The sequence below is a fragment of the Sinohyriopsis cumingii genome, unplaced genomic scaffold (genome assembly GCF_028554795.1).
Source record: "Sinohyriopsis cumingii isolate HCF-2022 unplaced genomic scaffold, ASM2855479v2 utg001517l, whole genome shotgun sequence".
In the NCBI taxonomy this organism is placed as follows: domain Eukaryota; kingdom Metazoa; phylum Mollusca; class Bivalvia; order Unionida; family Unionidae; genus Sinohyriopsis; species Sinohyriopsis cumingii.
This window is the reverse complement of record NW_028316009.1, coordinates 763,005-782,031: the sequence shown is the minus strand read 5'-3', so window position 1 is coordinate 782,031 and position 19,027 is coordinate 763,005. Positions and strand designations below refer to the sequence as shown.

At 41.0% G+C, this 19,027-nt stretch overlaps 12 non-coding genes across 12 annotated transcripts; all 12 read right to left on the bottom strand.

Moving 5' to 3' along the window:
- Positions 1–497: 497 nt before the first annotated feature.
- LOC149772309 (U1 spliceosomal RNA) lies at positions 498–661 on the bottom strand. The gene has a single exon (XR_016417910.1). It is a non-coding gene; the product is annotated as a U1 spliceosomal RNA (small nuclear RNA).
- A 1,455-nt stretch (positions 662–2,116) lies between these two features.
- Positions 2,117–2,280, bottom strand: LOC149772308 (U1 spliceosomal RNA). The gene has a single exon (XR_016417847.1). It is a non-coding gene; the product is annotated as a U1 spliceosomal RNA (small nuclear RNA).
- A 1,495-nt stretch (positions 2,281–3,775) lies between these two features.
- On the bottom strand, positions 3,776–3,939 carry LOC149772307 (U1 spliceosomal RNA). Its single transcript, XR_016417846.1, has one exon. It is a non-coding gene; the product is annotated as a U1 spliceosomal RNA (small nuclear RNA).
- A 1,458-nt stretch (positions 3,940–5,397) lies between these two features.
- Positions 5,398–5,561, bottom strand: LOC149772306 (U1 spliceosomal RNA). The gene has a single exon (XR_016417955.1). It is a non-coding gene; the product is annotated as a U1 spliceosomal RNA (small nuclear RNA).
- A 1,455-nt stretch (positions 5,562–7,016) lies between these two features.
- Positions 7,017–7,180, bottom strand: LOC149772305 (U1 spliceosomal RNA). The gene has a single exon (XR_016417845.1). It is a non-coding gene; the product is annotated as a U1 spliceosomal RNA (small nuclear RNA).
- Positions 7,181–8,663: 1,483 nt separating this feature from the next.
- Positions 8,664–8,827, bottom strand: LOC149772304 (U1 spliceosomal RNA). Its single transcript, XR_016417844.1, has one exon. It is a non-coding gene; the product is annotated as a U1 spliceosomal RNA (small nuclear RNA).
- A 1,465-nt stretch (positions 8,828–10,292) lies between these two features.
- Positions 10,293–10,456, bottom strand: LOC149772303 (U1 spliceosomal RNA). Its single transcript, XR_016417843.1, has one exon. It is a non-coding gene; the product is annotated as a U1 spliceosomal RNA (small nuclear RNA).
- Positions 10,457–11,949: 1,493 nt separating this feature from the next.
- Positions 11,950–12,113, bottom strand: LOC149772302 (U1 spliceosomal RNA). The gene has a single exon (XR_016417841.1). It is a non-coding gene; the product is annotated as a U1 spliceosomal RNA (small nuclear RNA).
- Positions 12,114–13,580: 1,467 nt separating this feature from the next.
- LOC149772301 (U1 spliceosomal RNA) lies at positions 13,581–13,744 on the bottom strand. Its single transcript, XR_016417840.1, has one exon. It is a non-coding gene; the product is annotated as a U1 spliceosomal RNA (small nuclear RNA).
- A 1,481-nt stretch (positions 13,745–15,225) lies between these two features.
- LOC149772300 (U1 spliceosomal RNA) lies at positions 15,226–15,389 on the bottom strand. Its single transcript, XR_016417839.1, has one exon. It is a non-coding gene; the product is annotated as a U1 spliceosomal RNA (small nuclear RNA).
- Positions 15,390–16,852: 1,463 nt separating this feature from the next.
- LOC149772299 (U1 spliceosomal RNA) lies at positions 16,853–17,016 on the bottom strand. Its single transcript, XR_016417838.1, has one exon. It is a non-coding gene; the product is annotated as a U1 spliceosomal RNA (small nuclear RNA).
- Positions 17,017–18,491: 1,475 nt separating this feature from the next.
- Positions 18,492–18,655, bottom strand: LOC149772298 (U1 spliceosomal RNA). Its single transcript, XR_016417837.1, has one exon. It is a non-coding gene; the product is annotated as a U1 spliceosomal RNA (small nuclear RNA).
- Positions 18,656–19,027: the final 372 nt, after the last annotated feature.

Below are 19,027 nucleotides of genomic sequence, written 5' to 3'. Positions count from 1 at the left end.
CTTGATTTTCGTCGAATCCAGTAAGCATGTTTCCATTTATTTCTCTTTCTTTCTTTCTTTCTCTCACAAATATGCTGGATCGCTGTTACTCAAAGATATTTCACACGTTCGTTGTGAGATGGCTCTTTGAAATTTGTTTGTTGTAGGGTTTAATGCCATTTTTCAGCACAAGATAGGCTATGCATGGCAGGCAATATAAATGGTGGAGGAAGAACCCGGGAGAAGAAAAATGAACGGAAAGAACTCCCGACCCATGATAACATACTGGCAAGCTTTCTCTGATAACCACATGGGCCAAATCCGAAACTCAAACACACGCAGACAGGTGAGATGGCCGCGATCCGTAATGGTGGGCTATTTAGACCACCCGGGGTACCCACCCCTTGAAAGAGCAGTGTAAGAAATAATAACATTATCGATTGGCACGTGCTAATCAGAGACATCCAGACTAATTTTGTCATAAGCTTGAGATTATTGGTTATTTTTAATTGAATTATCAGGGATTAGCGCGAACGCAGACCCCCACACTAATAAATAACGACCCCGAGTCACCCACATTTGGGGTGATCGCAGGTTTCAGCCCAACCGAAGTGCAATGGAAAGGCCTCATCCTGGGGAAACCGCCTAGCTGATCACGGTACTCCCTGGTCCAGGTAAGTATGATTTCTTGACGTTTACTGACGTTTATCAACTGACATTTGTGTCTGGAGTAGGAAGTGTGCCTCTAAGTAATGAAAATAAATTAAAACGATTCAGGGCCATGGTACTGCTGATGTCTTAGTATTCCGAATAACTTTATAGCTTATGTTTCAACATTACAAAAGTAACTGAAATGTCTTCAAATAGTCCTTTATTTGCAATTTCAGTTTCTTTTACGGTGGATATATGCTATATAGGTTTGCTCGGACGGCAGGGGATAGTTTCGTATATTGGCCAATGGCAAATTTCTTAACTTGAGGCAACGGTGCGTATTTTTCAGCTATTATGGTTTTTTAATTAAATATATGGATACATTTTTCAATTCCGCGTTTCGGGCTTGTCTTGTTCTTGAAACTGATATCAGCCATTGACCTCCCATAGTTACTTCACAGCAAGTTGACAGTGAAATAGCAATAGTCGTCTAGCAAGAACTATGGTCAATCACATCCAGCTGTTTAGTACACAATGCTTTCCCGAACTGTTACGTAGGGAAAGGGATTGTGTGTTTACTGGCAAGATCGCTTGGTGTCATAAATGAAAAATGCAGGTATAAATTTGAGGTTGCAGTGCATCAACCTCTTTTGCTATGAACCACTGCAAATCGACTTGTCAGGTCAAAGGAATACTACTATTTGTTTCCTCTGTTTTATTAAATTTGAAATCTTTGTGCCACTGATTGGCCAGCTACGCTTCGCCGTACTCCGAGTCTAGAAGCTTTGGATTGTTGAAAGTGCTGCTGATACAGAAGTAACTGGTGATGCAGATGATCTCTACAATGAGACTTATGATGAAGCTGTCACTGCTTTTGATAAGGACAACAAGCTTGCTGTATTAACGAAGTTGTTCCTGTTATTTGAAGATATTGTTTCTCTCTCTCTCTCTCTCTCTCTCTACTGCAGAGAAGTTCTGTGAAAATAAAACTTGATTTTCGTCGAATCCAGTAAGCATGTTTCCATTTATTTCTCTTTCTTTCTTTCTTTCTCTCACAAATATGCTGGATCGCTGTTACTCAAAGATATTTCACACGTTCGTTGTGAGATGGCTCTTTGAAAGTTGTTTGTTGTAGGGTTTAATGCCATTTTTCAGCACAAGATAGGCTATGCATGGCAGGCAATATAAATGGTGGAGGAAGAACCCGGGAGAAGAAAAATGAACGGAAAGAACTCCCGACCCATGATAACATACTGTGAAGCTTTCTCTGATAACCACATGGGCCAAATCCGAAACTCAAACACACGCAGACAGGTGAGATGGCCGCGATCCGTAATGGTGGGCTATTTAGACCACCCGGGGTACCCACCCCTTGAAAGAGCAGTGTAAGAAATAATAACATTATCGATTGGCACGTGCTAATCAGAGACATCCAGACTAATTTTGTCATAAGCTTGAGATTATTGGTTATTTTTAATTGAATTATCAGGGGTTAGCGCGAACGCAGACCCCCACACTAATAAATAACGACCCCGAGTCACCCACATTTGGGGTGATCGCAGGTTTCAGCCCAACCGAAGTGCAATGGAAAGGCCTCATCCTGGGGAAACCGCCTAGCTGATCACGGTACTCCCTGGTCCAGGTAAGTATGATTTCTTGACGTTTACTGACGTTTATCAACTGACATTTGTGTCTGGAGTAGGAAGTGTGCCTCTAAGTAATGAAAATAAATTAAAACGATTCAGGGCCATGGTACTGCTGATGTCTTAGTATTCCGAATAACTTTATAGCTTATGTTTCAACATTACAAAAGTAACTGAAATGTCTTCAAATAGTCCTTTATTTGCAATTTCAGTTTCTTTTACGGTGGATATATGCTATATAGGTTTGCTCGGACGGCAGGGGATAGTTTCGTATATTGGCCCCTGGCAAATTTCTTAACTTGAGGCAACGGTGCGTATTTTTCAGCTATTATGGTTTTTTAATTAAATATATGGATACATTTTTCAATTCCGCGTTTCGGGCTTGTCTTGTTCTTGAAACTGATATCAGCCATTGACCTCCCATAGTTACTTCACAGCAAGTTGACAGTGAAATAGCAATAGTCGTCTAGCAAGAACTATGGTCAATCACATCCAGCTGTTTAGTACACAATGCTTTCCCGAACTGTTACGTAAGGAAAGGGATTGTGTTTGCACTGGAAAGATCGCTTGGTGTCATAAATGAAAAATGCAGGTATAAATTTGAGGTTGCAGTGCATCAACCTCTTTTGCTATGAACCACTGCAAATCGACTTGTCAGGTCAAAGGAATACTACTATTTGTTTCCTCTGTTTTATTAAATTTGAAATCTTTGTGCCACTGATTGGCCAGCTACGCTTCGCCGTACTCCGAGTCTAGAAGCTTTGGATTGTTGAAAGTGCTGCTGATACAGAAGTAACTGGTGATGCAGATGATCTCTACAATGAGACTTATGATGAAGCTGTCACTGCTTTTGATAAGGACAACAAGCTTGCTGTATTAACGAAGTTGTTCCTGTTATTTGAAGATATTGTTTCTCTCTCTCTCTCTCTCTCTCTCTCTCTCTCTCTCTCTCTCTCTCTCTCTCTCTCTCTCTCTCTACTGCAGAGAAGTTCTGTGAAAATAAAACTTGATTTTCGTCGAATCCAGTAAGCATGTTTCCATTTATTTCTCTTTCTTTCTTTCTTTCTCTCACAAATATGCTGGATCGCTGTTACTCAAAGATATTTCACACGTTCGTTGTGAGATGGCTCTTTGAAAGTTGTTTGTTGTAGGGTTTAATGCCATTTTTCAGCACAAGATAGGCTATGCATGGCAGGCAATATAAATGGTGGAGGAAGAACCCGGGAGAAGAAAAATGAACGGAAAGAACTCCCGACCCATGATAACATACTGGCAAGCTTTCTCTGATAACCACATGGGCCAAATCCGAAACTCAAACACACGCAGACAGGTGAGATGGCCGCGATCCGTAATGGTGGGCTATTTAGACCACCCGGGGTACCCACCCCTTGAAAGAGCAGTGTAAGAAATAATAACATTATCGATTGGCACGTGCTAATCAGAGACATCCAGACTAATTTTGTCCTAAGCTTGAGATTATTGGTTATTTTTAATTGAATTATCAGGGGTTAGCGCGAACGCAGACCCCCACACTAATAAATAACGACCCCGAGTCACCCACATTTGGGGTGATCGCAGGTTTCAGCCCAACCGAAGTGCAATGGAAAGGCCTCATCCTGGGGAAACCGCCTAGCTGATCACGGTACTCCCTGGTCCAGGTAAGTATGATTTCTTGACGTTTACTGACGTTTATCAACTGACATTTGTGTCTGGAGTAGGAAGTGTGCCTCTAAGTAATGAAAATAAATTAAAACGATTCAGGGCCATGGTACTGCTGATGTCTTAGTATTCCGAATAACTTTATAGCTTATGTTTCAACATTACAAAAGTAACTGAAATGTCTTCAAATAGTCCTTTATTTGCAATTTCAGTTTCTTTTACGGTGGATATATGCTATATAGGTTTGCTCGGACGGCAGGGGATAGTTTCGTATATTGGCCCCTGGCAAATTTCTTAACTTGAGGCAACGGTGCGTATTTTTCAGCTATTATGGTTTTTTAATTAAATATATGGATACATTTTTCAATTCCGCGTTTCGGGCTTGTCTTGTTCTTGAAACTGATATCAGCTATTGACCTCCCATAGTTACTTCACAGCAAGTTGACAGTGAAATAGCAATAGTCGTCTAGCAAGAACTATGGTCAATCACATCCAGCTGTTTAGTACACAATGCTTTCCCGAACTGTTACGTAAGGAAAGGGATTGTGTTTGCACTGGCAAGATCGCTTGGTGTCATAAATGAAAAATGCAGGTATAAATTTGAGGTTGCAGTGCATCAACCTCTTTTGCTATGAACCACTGCAAATCGACTTGTCAGGTCAAAGGAATACTACTTTTTGTTTCCTCTGTTTTATTAAATTTGAAATCTTTGTGCCACTGATTGGCCAGCTACGCTTCGCCGTACTCCGAGTCTAGAAGCTTTGGATTGTTGAAAGCGCTGCTGATACAGAAGTAACTGGTGATGCAGATGATCTCTACAATGAGACTTATGATGAAGCTTCACTGCTTTTGATAAGGACAACAAGCTTGCTGTATTAACGAAGTTGTTCCTGTTATTTGAAGATATTGTTTCTCTCTCTCTCTCTCTCTCTCTCTCTCTACTGCAGAGAAGTTCTGTGAAAATAAAACTTGATTTTCGTCGAATCCAGTAAGCATGTTTCCATTTATTTCTCTTTCTTTCTTTCTTTCTCTCACAAATATGCTGGATCGCTGTTACTCAAAGATATTTCACACGTTCGTTGTGAGATGGCTCTTTGAAATTTGTTTGTTGTAGGGTTTAATGCCATTTTTCAGCACAAGATAGGCTATGCATGGCAGGCAATATAAATGGTGGAGGAAGAACCCGGGAGAAGAAAAATGAACGGAAAGAACTCCCGACCCATGATAACATACTGGCAAGCTTTCTCTGATAACCACATGGGCCAAATCCGAAACTCAAACACACGCAGACAGGTGAGATGGCCGCGATCCGTAATGGTGGGCTATTTAGACCACCCGGGGTACCCACCCCTTGAAAGAGCAGTGTAAGAAATAATAACATTATCGATTGGCACGTGCTAATCAGAGACATCCAGACTAATTTTGTCATAAGCTTGAGATTATTGGTTATTTTTAATTGAATTATCAGGGCTTAGCGCGAACGCAGACCCCCACACTAATAAATAACGACCCCGAGTCACCCACATTTGGGGTGATCGCAGGTTTCAGCCCAACCGAAGTGCAATGGAAAGGCCTCATCCTGGGGAAACCGCCTAGCTGATCACGGTACTCCCTGGTCCAGGTAAGTATGATTTCTTGACGTTTACTGACGTTTATCAACTGACATTTGTGTCTGGAGTAGGAAGTGTGCCTCTAAGTAATGAAAATAAATTAAAACGATTCAGGGCCATGGTACTGCTGATGTCTTAGTATTCCGAATAACTTTATAGCTTATGTTTCAACATTACAAAAGTAACTGAAATGTCTTCAAATAGTCCTTTATTTGCAATTTCAGTTTCTTTTACGGTGGATATATGCTATATAGGTTTGCTCGGACGGCAGGGGATAGTTTCGTATATTGGCCCCTGGCAAATTTCTTAACTTGAGGCAACGGTGCGTATTTTTCAGCTATTATGGTTTTTTAATTAAATATATGGATACATTTTTCAATTCCGCGTTTCGGGCTTGTCTTGTTCTTGAAACTGATATCAGCCATTGACCTCCCATAGTTACTTCACAGCAAGTTGACAGTGAAATAGCAATAGTCGTCTAGCAAGAACTATGGTCAATCACATCCAGCTGTTTAGTACACAATGCTTTCCCGAACTGTTACGTAGGGAAAGGGATTGTGTGTTTACTGGCAAGATCGCTTGGTGTCATAAATGAAAAATGCAGGTATAAATTTGAGGTTGCAGTGCATCAACCTCTTTTGCTATGAACCACTGCAAATCGACTTGTCAGGTCAAAGGAATACTACTATTTGTTTCCTCTGTTTTATTAAATTTGAAATCTTTGTGCCACTGATTGGCCAGCTACGCTTCGCCGTACTCCGAGTCTAGAAGCTTTGGATTGTTGAAAGTGCTGCTGATACAGAAGTAACTGGTGATGCAGATGATCTCTACAATGAGACTTATGATGAAGCTGTCACTGCTTTTGATAAGGACAACAAGCTTGCTGTATTAACGAAGTTGTTCCTGTTATTTGAAGATATTGTTTCTCTCTCTCTCTCTCTCTCTCTCTACTGCAGAGAAGTTCTGTGAAAATAAAACTTGATTTTCGTCGAATCCAGTAAGCATGTTTCCATTTATTTCTCTTTCTTTCTTTCTTTCTCTCACAAATATGCTGGATCGCTGTTACTCAAAGATATTTCACACGTTCGTTGTGAGATGGCTCTTTGAAAGTTGTTTGTTGTAGGGTTTAATGCCATTTTTCAGCACAAGATAGGCTATGCATGGCAGGCAATATAAATGGTGGAGGAAGAACCCGGGAGAAGAAAAATGAACGGAAAGAACTCCCGACCCATGATAACATACTGGCAAGCTTTCTCTGATAACCACATGGGCCAAATCCGAAACTCAAACACACGCAGACAGGTGAGATGGCCGCGATCCGTAATGGTGGGCTATTTAGACCACCCGGGGTACCCACCCCTTGAAAGAGCAGTGTAAGAAATAATAACATTATCGATTGGCACGTGCTAATCAGAGACATCCAGACTAATTTTGTCATAAGCTTGAGATTATTGGTTATTTTTAATTGAATTATCAGGGGTTAGCGCGAACGCAGACCCCCACACTAATAAATAACGACCCCGAGTCACCCACATTTGGGGTGATCGCAGGTTTCAGCCCAACCGAAGTGCAATGGAAAGGCCTCATCCTGGGGAAACCGCCTAGCTGATCACGGTACTCCCTGGTCCAGGTAAGTATGATTTCTTGACGTTTACTGACGTTTATCAACTGACATTTGTGTCTGGAGTAGGAAGTGTGCCTCTAAGTAATGAAAATAAATTAAAACGATTCAGGGCCATGGTACTGCTGATGTCTTAGTATTCCGAATAACTTTATAGCTTATGTTTCAACATTACAAAAGTAACTGAAATGTCTTCAAATAGTCCTTTATTTGCAATTTCAGTTTCTTTTACGGTGGATATATGCTATATAGGTTTGCTCGGACGGCAGGGGATAGTTTCGTATATTGGCCCCTGGCAAATTTCTTAACTTGAGGCAACGGTGCGTATTTTTCAGCTATTATGGTTTTTTAATTAAATATATGGATACATTTTTCAATTCCGCGTTTCGGGCTTGTCTTGTTCTTGAAACTGATATCAGCCATTGACCTCCCATAGTTACTTCACAGCAAGTTGACAGTGAAATAGCAATAGTCGTCTAGCAAGAACTATGGTCAATCACATCCAGCTGTTTAGTACACAATGCTTTCCCGAACTGTTACGTAAGGAAAGGGATTGTGTTTGCACTGGCAAGATCGCTTGGTGTCATAAATGAAAAATGCAGGTATAAATTTGAGGTTGCAGTGCATCAACCTCTTTTGCTATGAACCACTGCAAATCGACTTGTCAGGTCAAAGGAATACTACTATTTGTTTCCTCTGTTTTATTAAATTTGAAATCTTTGTGCCACTGATTGGCCAGCTACGCTTCGCCGTACTCCGAGTCTAGAAGCTTTGGATTGTTGAAAGTGCTGCTGATACAGAAGTAACTGGTGATGCAGATGATCTCTACAATGAGACTTATGATGAAGCTGTCACTGCTTTTGATAAGGACAACAAGCTTGCTGTATTAACGAAGTTGTTCCTGTTATTTGAAGATATTGTTTCTCTCTCTCTCTCTCTCTCTCTCTCTCTCTCTCTCTCTCTCTCTCTCTCTCTACTGCAGAGAAGTTCTGTGAAAATAAAACTTGATTTTCGTCGAATCCAGTAAGCATGTTTCCATTTATTTCTCTTTCTTTCTTTCTTTCTCTCACAGATATGCTGGATCGCTGTTACTCAAAGATATTTCACACGTTCGTTGTGAGATGGCTCTTTGAAAGTTGTTTGTTGTAGGGTTTAATGCCATTTTTCAGCACAAGATAGGCTATGCATGGCAGGCAATATAAATGGTGGAGGAAGAACCCGGGAGAAGAAAAATGAACGGAAAGAACTCCCGACCCATGATAACATACTGGCAAGCTTTCTCTGATAACCACATGGGCCAAATCCGAAACTCAAACACACGCAGACAGGTGAGATGGCCGCGATCCGTAATGGTGGGCTATTTAGACCACCCGGGGTACCCACCCCTTGAAAGAGCAGTGTAAGAAATAATAACATTATCGATTGGCACGTGCTAATCAGAGACATCCAGACTAATTTTGTCATAAGCTTGAGATTATTGGTTATTTTTAATTGAATTATCAGGGGTTAGCGCGAACGCAGACCCCCACACTAATAAATAACGACCCCGAGTCACCCACATTTGGGGTGATCGCAGGTTTCAGCCCAACCGAAGTGCAATGGAAAGGCCTCATCCTGGGGAAACCGCCTAGCTGATCACGGTACTCCCTGGTCCAGGTAAGTATGATTTCTTGACGTTTACTGACGTTTATCAACTGACATTTGTGTCTGGAGTAGGAAGTGTGCCTCTAAGTAATGAAAATAAATTAAAACGATTCAGGGCCATGGTACTGCTGATGTCTTAGTATTCCGAATAACTTTATAGCTTATGTTTCAACATTACAAAAGTAACTGAAATGTCTTCAAATAGTCCTTTATTTGCAATTTCAGTTTCTTTTACGGTGGATATATGCTATATAGGTTTGCTCGGACGGCAGGGGATAGTTTCGTATATTGGCCCCTGGCAAATTTCTTAACTTGAGGCAACGGTGCGTATTTTTCAGCTATTATGGTTTTTTAATTAAATATATGGATACATTTTTCAATTCCGCGTTTCGGGCTTGTCTTGTTCTTGAAACTGATATCAGCCATTGACCTCCCATAGTTACTTCACAGCAAGTTGACAGTGAAATAGCAATAGTCGTCTAGCAAGAACTATGGTCAATCACATCCAGCTGTTTAGTACACAATGCTTTCCCGAACTGTTACGTAGGGAAAGGGATTGTGTTTGCACTGGCAAGATCGCTTGGTGTCATAAATGAAAAATGCAGGTATAAATTTGAGGTTGCAGTGCATCAACCTCTTTTGCTATGAACCACTGCAAATCGACTTGTCAGGTCAAAGGAATACTACTATTTGTTTCCTCTGTTTTATTAAATTTGAAATCTTTGTGCCACTGATTGGCCAGCTACGCTTCGCCGTACTCCGAGTCTAGAAGCTTTGGATTGTTGAAAGTGCTGCTGATACAGAAGTAACTGGTGATGCAGATGATCTCTACAATGAGACTTATGATGAAGCTGTCACTGCTTTTGATAAGGACAACAAGCTTGCTGTATTAACGAAGTTGTTCCTGTTATTTGAAGATATTGTTTTTCTCTCTCTCTCTCTCTCTCTCTCTCTCTCTCTACTGCAGAGAAGTTCTGTGAAAATAAAACTTGATTTTCGTCGAATCCAGTAAGCATGTTTCCATTTATTTCTCTTTCTTTCTTTCTTTCTCTCACAAATATGCTGGATCGCTGTTACTCAAAGATATTTCACACGTTCGTTGTGAGATGGCTCTTTGAAATTTGTTTGTTGTAGGGTTTAATGCCATTTTTCAGCACAAGATAGGCTATGCATGGCAGGCAATATAAATGGTGGAGGAAGAACCCGGGAGAAGAAAAATGAACGGAAAGAACTCCCGACCCATGATAACATACTGGCAAGCTTTCTCTGATAACCACATGGGCCAAATCCGAAACTCAAACACACGCAGACAGGTGAGATGGCCGCGATCCGTAATGGTGGGCTATTTAGACCACCCGGGGTACCCACCCCTTGAAAGAGCAGTGTAAGAAATAATAACATTATCGATTGGCACGTGCTAATCAGAGACATCCAGACTAATTTTGTCATAAGCTTGAGATTATTGGTTATTTTTAATTGAATTATCAGGGGTTAGCGCGAACGCAGACCCCCACACTAATAAATAACGACCCCGAGTCACCCACATTTGGGGTGATCGCAGGTTTCAGCCCAACCGAAGTGCAATGGAAAGGCCTCATCCTGGGGAAACCGCCTAGCTGATCACGGTACTCCCTGGTCCAGGTAAGTATGATTTCTTGACGTTTACTGACGTTTATCAACTGACATTTGTGTCTGGAGTAGGAAGTGTGCCTCTAAGTAATGAAAATAAATTAAAACGATTCAGGGCCATGGTACTGCTGATGTCTTAGTATTCCGAATAACTTTATAGCTTATGTTTCAACATTACAAAAGTAACTGAAATGTCTTCAAATAGTCCTTTATTTGCAATTTCAGTTTCTTTTACGGTGGATATATGCTATATAGGTTTGCTCGGACGGCAGGGGATAGTTTCGTATATTGGCCCCTGGCAAATTTCTTAACTTGAGGCAACGGTGCGTATTTTTCAGCTATTATGGTTTTTTAATTAAATATATGGATACATTTTTCAATTCCGCGTTTCGGGCTTGTCTTGTTCTTGAAACTGATATCAGCCATTGACCTCCCATAGTTACTTCACAGCAAGTTGACAGTGAAATAGCAATAGTCGTCTAGCAAGAACTATGGTCAATCACATCCAGCTGTTTAGTACACAATGCTTTCCCGAACTGTTACGTAGGGAAAGGGATTGTGTTTGCACTGGCAAGATCGCTTGGTGTCATAAATGAAAAATGCAGGTATAAATTTGAGGTTGCAGTGCATCAACCTCTTTTGCTATGAACCACTGCAAATCGACTTGTCAGGTCAAAGGAATACTACTATTTGTTTCCTCTGTTTTATTAAATTTGAAATCTTTGTGCCACTGATTGGCCAGCTACGCTTCGCCGTACTCCGAGTCTAGAAGCTTTGGATTGTTGAAAGTGCTGCTGATACAGAAGTAACTGGTGATGCAGATGATCTCTACAATGAGACTTATGATGAAGCTGTCACTGCTTTTGATAAGGACAACAAGCTTGCTGTATTAACGAAGTTGTTCCTGTTATTTGAAGATATTGTTTCTCTCTCTCTCTCTCTCTCTCTCTCTCTCTCTCTCTCTCTCTCTCTCTCTCTCTCTCTCTCTACTGCAGAGAAGTTCTGTGAAAATAAAACTTGATTTTCGTCGAATCCAGTAAGCATGTTTCCATTTATTTCTCTTTCTTTCTTTCTTTCTCTCACAAATATGCTGGATCGCTGTTACTCAAAGATATTTCACACGTTCGTTGTGAGATGGCTCTTTGAAAGTTGTTTGTTGTAGGGTTTAATGCCATTTTTCAGCACAAGATAGGCTATGCATGGCAGGCAATATAAATGGTGGAGGAAGAACCCGGGAGAAGAAAAATGAACGGAAAGAACTCCCGACCCATGATAACATACTGGCAAGCTTTCTCTGATAACCACATGGGCCAAATCCGAAACTCAAACACACGCAGACAGGTGAGATGGCCGCGATCCGTAATGGTGGGCTATTTAGACCACCCGGGGTACCCACCCCTTGAAAGAGCAGTGTAAGAAATAATAACATTATCGATTGGCACGTGCTAATCAGAGACATCCAGACTAATTTTGTCATAAGCTTGAGATTATTGGTTATTTTTAATTGAATTATCAGGGGTTAGCGCGAACGCAGACCCCCACACTAATAAATAACGACCCCGAGTCACCCACATTTGGGGTGATCGCAGGTTTCAGCCCAACCGAAGTGCAATGGAAAGGCCTCATCCTGGGGAAACCGCCTAGCTGATCACGGTACTCCCTGGTCCAGGTAAGTATGATTTCTTGACGTTTACTGACGTTTATCAACTGACATTTGTGTCTGGAGTAGGAAGTGTGCCTCTAAGTAATGAAAATAAATTAAAACGATTCAGGGCCATGGTACTGCTGATGTCTTAGTATTCCGAATAACTTTATAGCTTATGTTTCAACATTACAAAAGTAACTGAAATGTCTTCAAATAGTCCTTTATTTGCAATTTCAGTTTCTTTTACGGTGGATATATGCTATATAGGTTTGCTCGGACGGCAGGGGATAGTTTCGTATATTGGCCCCTGGCAAATTTCTTAACTTGAGGCAACGGTGCGTATTTTTCAGCTATTATGGTTTTTTAATTAAATATATGGATACATTTTTCAATTCCGCGTTTCGGGCTTGTCTTGTTCTTGAAACTGATATCAGCCATTGACCTCCCATAGTTACTTCACAGCAAGTTGACAGTGAAATAGCAATAGTCGTCTAGCAAGAACTATGGTCAATCACATCCAGCTGTTTAGTACACAATGCTTTCCCGAACTGTTACGTAGGGAAAGGGATTGTGTTTGCACTGGCAAGATCGCTTGGTGTCATAAATGAAAAATGCAGGTATAAATTTGAGGTTGCAGTGCATCAACCTCTTTTGCTATGAACCACTGCAAATCGACTTGTCAGGTCAAAGGAATACTACTATTTGTTTCCTCTGTTTTATTAAATTTGAAATCTTTGTGCCACTGATTGGCCAGCTACGCTTCGCCGTACTAAGAGTCTAGAAGCTTTGGATTGTTGAAAGTGCTGCTGATACAGAAGTAACTGGTGATGCAGATGATCTCTACAATGAGACTTATGATGAAGCTGTCACTGCTTTTGATAAGGACAACAAGCTTGCTGTATTAACGAAGTTGTTCCTGTTATTTGAAGATATTGTTTCTCTCTCTCTCTCTCTCTCTCTCTCTCTCTCTCTCTACTGCAGAGAAGTTCTGTGAAAATAAAACTTGATTTTCGTCGAATCCAGTAAGCATGTTTCCATTTATTTCTCTTTCTTTCTTTCTTTCTCTCACAAATATGCTGGATCGCTGTTACTCAAAGATATTTCACACGTTCGTTGTGAGATGGCTCTTTGAAATTTGTTTGTTGTAGGGTTTAATGCCATTTTTCAGCACAAGATAGGCTATGCATGGCAGGCAATATAAATGGTGGAGGAAGAACCCGGGAGAAGAAAAATGAACGGAAAGAACTCCCGACCCATGATAACATACTGGCAAGCTTTCTCTGATAACCACATGGGCCAAATCCGAAACTCAAACACACGCAGACAGGTGAGATGGCCGCGATCCGTAATGGTGGGCTATTTAGACCACCCGGGGTACCCACCCCTTGAAAGAGCAGTGTAAGAAATAATAACATTATCGATTGGCACGTGCTAATCAGAGACATCCAGACTAATTTTGTCATAAGCTTGAGATTATTGGTTATTTTTAATTGAATTATCAGGGGTTAGCGCGAACGCAGACCCCCACACTAATAAATAACGACCCCGAGTCACCCACATTTGGGGTGATCGCAGGTTTCAGCCCAACCGAAGTGCAATGGAAAGGCCTCATCCTGGGGAAACCGCCTAGCTGATCACGGTACTCCCTGGTCCAGGTAAGTATGATTTCTTGACGTTTACTGACGTTTATCAACTGACATTTGTGTCTGGAGTAGGAAGTGTGCCTCTAAGTAATGAAAATAAATTAAAACGATTCAGGGCCATGGTACTGCTGATGTCTTAGTATTCCGAATAACTTTATAGCTTATGTTTCAACATTACAAAAGTAACTGAAATGTCTTCAAATAGTCCTTTATTTGCAATTTCAGTTTCTTTTACGGTGGATATATGCTATATAGGTTTGCTCGGACGGCAGGGGATAGTTTCGTATATTGGCCCCTGGCAAATTTCTTAACTTGAGGCAACGGTGCGTATTTTTCAGCTATTATGGTTTTTTAATTAAATATATGGATACATTTTTCAATTCCGCGTTTCGGGCTTGTCTTGTTCTTGAAACTGATATCAGCCATTGACCTCCCATAGTTACTTCACAGCAAGTTGACAGTGAAATAGCAATAGTCGTCTAGCAAGAACTATGGTCAATCACATCCAGCTGTTTAGTACACAATGCTTTCCCGAACTGTTACGTAGGGAAAGGGATTGTGTTTGCACTGGCAAGATCGCTTGGTGTCATAAATGAAAAATGCAGGTATAAATTTGAGGTTGCAGTGCATCAACCTCTTTTGCTATGAACCACTGCAAATCGACTTGTCAGGTCAAAGGAATACTACTATTTGTTTCCTCTGTTTTATTAAATTTGAAATCTTTGTGCCACTGATTGGCCAGCTACGCTTCGCCGTACTCCGAGTCTAGAAGCTTTGGATTGTTGAAAGTGCTGCTGATACAGAAGTAACTGGTGATGCAGATGATCTCTACAATGAGACTTATGATGAAGCTGTCACTGCTTTTGATAAGGACAACAAGCTTGCTGTATTAACGAAGTTGTTCCTGTTATTTGAAGATATTGTTTCTCTCTCTCTCTCTCTCTCTCTCTCTCTCTCTCTCTCTCTCTCTCTCTCTACTGCAGAGAAGTTCTGTGAAAATAAAACTTGATTTTCGTCGAATCCAGTAAGCATGTTTCCATTTATTTCTCTTTCTTTCTTTCTTTCTCTCACAAATATGCTGGATCGCTGTTACTCAAAGATATTTCACACGTTCGTTGTGAGATGGCTCTTTGAAAGTTGTTTGTTGTAGGGTTTAATGCCATTTTTCAGCACAAGATAGGCTATGCATGGCAGGCAATATAAATGGTGGAGGAAGAACCCGGGAGAAGAAAAATGAACGGAAAGAACTCCCGACCCATGATAACATACTGGCAAGCTTTCTCTGATAACCACATGGGCCAAATCCGAAACTCAAACACACGCAGACAGGTGAGATGGCCGCGATCCGTAATGGTGGGCTATTTAGACCACCCGGGGTACCCACCCCTTGAAAGAGCAGTGTAAGAAATAATAACATTATCGATTGGCACGTGCTAATCAGAGACATCCAGACTAATTTTGTCATAAGCTTGAGATTATTGGTTATTTTTAATTGAATTATCAGGGGTTAGCGCGAACGCAGACCCCCACACTAATAAATAACGACCCCGAGTCACCCACATTTGGGGTGATCGCAGGTTTCAGCCCAACCGAAGTGCAATGGAAAGGCCTCATCCTGGGGAAACCGCCTAGCTGATCACGGTACTCCCTGGTCCAGGTAAGTATGATTTCTTGACGTTTACTGACGTTTATCAACTGACATTTGTGTCTGGAGTAGGAAGTGTGCCTCTAAGTAATGAAAATAAATTAAAACGATTCAGGGCCATGGTACTGCTGATGTCTTAGTATTCCGAATAACTTTATAGCTTATGTTTCAACATTACAAAAGTAACTGAAATGTCTTCAAATAGTCCTTTATTTGCAATTTCAGTTTCTTTTACGGTGGATATATGCTATATAGGTTTGCTCGGACGGCAGGGGATAGTTTCGTATATTGGCCCCTGGCAAATTTCTTAACTTGAGGCAACGGTGCGTATTTTTCAGCTATTATGGTTTTTTAATTAAATATATGGATACATTTTTCAATTCCGCGTTTCGGGCTTGTCTTGTTCTTGAAACTGATATCAGCCATTGACCTCCCATAGTTACTTCACAGCAAGTTGACAGTGAAATAGCAATAGTCGTCTAGCAAGAACTATGGTCAATCACATCCAGCTGTTTAGTACACAATGCTTTCCCGAACTGTTACGTAGGGAAAGGGATTGTGTTTGCACTGGCAAGATCGCTTGGTGTCATAAATGAAAAATGCAGGTATAAATTTGAGGTTGCAGTGCATCAACCTCTTTTGCTATGAACCACTGCAAATCGACTTGTCAGGTCAAAGGAATACTACTATTTGTTTCCTCTGTTTTATTAAATTTGAAATCTTTGTGCCACTGATTGGCCAGCTACGCTTCGCCGTACTCCGAGTCTAGAAGCTTTGGATTGTTGAAAGTGCTGCTGATACAGAAGTAACTGGTGATGCAGATGATCTCTACAATGAGACTTATGATGAAGCTGTCACTGCTTTTGATAAGGACAACAAGCTTGCTGTATTAACGAAGTTGTTCCTGTTATTTGAAGATATTGTTTCTCTCTCTCTCTCTCTCTCTCTCTCTCTCTCTACTGCAGAGAAGTTCTGTGAAAATAAAACTTGATTTTCGTCGAATCCAGTAAGCATGTTTCCATTTATTTCTCTTTCTTTCTTTCTTTCTCTCACAAATATGCTGGATCGCTGTTACTCAAAGATATTTCACACGTTCGTTGTGAGATGGCTCTTTGAAATTTGTTTGTTGTAGGGTTTAATGCCATTTTTCAGCACAAGATAGGCTATGCATGGCAGGCAATATAAATGGTGGAGGAAGAACCCGGGAGAAGAAAAATGAACGGAAAGAACTCCCGACCCATGATAACATACTGGCAAGCTTTCTCTGATAACCACATGGGCCAAATCCGAAACTCAAACACACGCAGACAGGTGAGATGGCCGCGATCCGTAATGGTGGGCTATTTAGACCACCCGGGGTACCCACCCCTTGAAAGAGCAGTGTAAGAAATAATAACATTATCGATTGGCACGTGCTAATCAGAGACATCCAGACTAATTTTGTCCTAAGCTTGAGATTATTGGTTATTTTTAATTGAATTATCAGGGGTTAGCGCGAACGCAGACCCCCACACTAATAAATAACGACCCCGAGTCACCCACATTTGGGGTGATCGCAGGTTTCAGCCCAACCGAAGTGCAATGGAAAGGCCTCATCCTGGGGAAACCGCCTAGCTGATCACGGTACTCCCTGGTCCAGGTAAGTATGATTTCTTGACGTTTACTGACGTTTATCAACTGACATTTGTGTCTGGAGTAGGAAGTGTGCCTCTAAGTAATGAAAATAAATTAAAACGATTCAGGGCCATGGTACTGCTGATGTCTTAGTATTCCGAATAACTTTATAGCTTATGTTTCAACATTACAAAAGTAACTGAAATGTCTTCAAATAGTCCTTTATTTGCAATTTCAGTTTCTTTTACGGTGGATATATGCTATATAGGTTTGCTCGGACGGCAGGGGATAGTTTCGTATATTGGCCCCTGGCAAATTTCTTAACTTGAGGCAACGGTGCGTATTTTTCAGCTATTATGGTTTTTTAATTAAATATATGGATACATTTTTCAATTCCGCGTTTCGGGCTTGTCTTGTTCTTGAAACTGATATCAGCCATTGACCTCCCATAGTTACTTCACAGCAAGTTGACAGTGAAATAGCAATAGTCGTCTAGCAAGAACTATGGTCAATCACATCCAGCTGTTTAGTACACAATGCTTTCCCGAACTGTTACGTAAGGAAAGGGATTGTGTTTGCACTGGCAAGATCGCTTGGTGTCATAAATGAAAAATGCAGGTATAAATTTGAGGTTGCAGTGCATCAACCTCTTTTGCTATGAACCACTGCAAATCGACTTGTCAGGTCAAAGGAATACTACTATTTGTTTCCTCTGTTTTATTAAATTTGAAATCTTTGTGCCACTGATTGGCCAGCTACGCTTCGCCGTACTCCGAGTCTAGAAGCTTTGGATTGTTGAAAGTGCTGCTGATACAGAAGTAACTGGTGATGCAGATGATCTCTACAATGAGACTTATGATGAAGCTGTCACTGCTTTTGATAAGGACAACAAGCTTGCTGTATTAACGAAGTTGTTCCTGTTATTTGAAGATATTGTTTCTCTCTCTCTCTCTCTCTCTCTCTCTCTCTCTCTCTCTCTCTCTACTGCAGAGAAGTTCTGTGAAAATAAAACTTGATTTTCGTCGAATCCAGTAAGCATGTTTCCATTTATTTCTCTTTCTTTCTTTCTTTCTCTCACAAATATGCTGGATCGCTGTTACTCAAAGATATTTCACACGTTCGTTGTGAGATGGCTCTTTGAAAGTTGTTTGTTGTAGGGTTTAATGCCATTTTTCAGCACAAGATAGGCTATGCATGGCAGGCAATATAAATGGTGGAGGAAGAACCCGGGAGAAGAAAAATGAACGGAAAGAACTCCCGACCCATGATAACATACTGGCAAGCTTTCTCTGATAACCACATGGGCCAAATCCGAAACTCAAACACACGCAGACAGGTGAGATGGCCGCGATCCGTAATGGTGGGCTATTTAGACCACCCGGGGTACCCACCCCTTGAAAGAGCAGTGTAAGAAATAATAACATTATCGATTGGCACGTGCTAATCAGAGACATCCAGACTAATTTTGTCATAAGCTTGAGATTATTGGTTATTTTTAATTGAATTATCAGGGGTTAGCGCGAACGCAGACCCCCACACTAATAAATAACGACCCCGAGTCACCCACATTTGGGGTGATCGCAGGTTTCAGCCCAACCGAAGTGCAATGGAAAGGCCTCATCCTGGGGAAACCGCCTAGCTGATCACGGTACTCCCTGGTCCAGGTAAGTATGATTTCTTGACGTTTACTGACGTTTATCAACTGACATTTGTGTCTGGAGTAGGAAGTGTGCCTCTAAGTAATGAAAATAAATTAAAACGATTCAGGGCCATGGTACTGCTGATGTCTTAGTATTCCGAATAACTTTATAGCTTATGTTTCAACATTACAAAAGTAACTGAAATGTCTTCAAATAGTCCTTTATTTGCAATTTCAGTTTCTTTTACGGTGGATATATGCTATATAGGTTTGCTCGGACGGCAGGGGATAGTTTCGTATATTGGCCCCTGGCAAATTTCTTAACTTGAGGCAACGGTGCGTATTTTTCAGCTATTATGGTTTTTTAATTAAATATATGGATACATTTTTCAATTCCGCGTTTCG